Source organism: Rhagoletis pomonella, unplaced genomic scaffold, assembly GCF_013731165.1.
Source record: "Rhagoletis pomonella isolate Grant_MI unplaced genomic scaffold, Rhpom_1.0 Rhpom_scaffold_00006, whole genome shotgun sequence".
In the NCBI taxonomy this organism is placed as follows: Eukaryota; Metazoa; Arthropoda; class Insecta; order Diptera; family Tephritidae; genus Rhagoletis; species Rhagoletis pomonella.
This window is the reverse complement of record NW_023458560.1, coordinates 76,353,938-76,354,439: the sequence shown is the minus strand read 5'-3', so window position 1 is coordinate 76,354,439 and position 502 is coordinate 76,353,938.

Below are 502 nucleotides of genomic sequence, written 5' to 3'. Positions count from 1 at the left end.
TTATAAAAGCGTTGTATATTAAAAAGTTTTTTTTATATTATTTATTTATAGGGGCTTTTCAAAGCTTTGCTTTATGGTGTCGGACACACAACATTGAAAGCTTCTGGAACACAACATTGAAAGTTTCTGGAACACAACATTGCAAGTTGATAAAAGCGTTGTAAAAATAAAGAAAAAGATCATCTAAGAACGGAATTTTTTTATACTAAGAGATTGATTAAAAAACTATATATGAAAATAACGGGTATAATATGATCGAAAAAATCAAAATCAAACCACAGGGACCAAAGTGGTATCGAAAAAATAGAAATAAAAAAAAACGATTAAATAAAAATCATAAATTAAATTGATCGTAAAACAGTAATGCAATGTTTACTGCTATGATTTTTATTTTGAATATATTAACCGTTACGTTCCTGTTCTTAAGCTCTTCTTCAATTATGTTAATTTTTGGAGCTCATAACCACATTGTGTGGACCGGTATATTAAAGCCAATACAGAA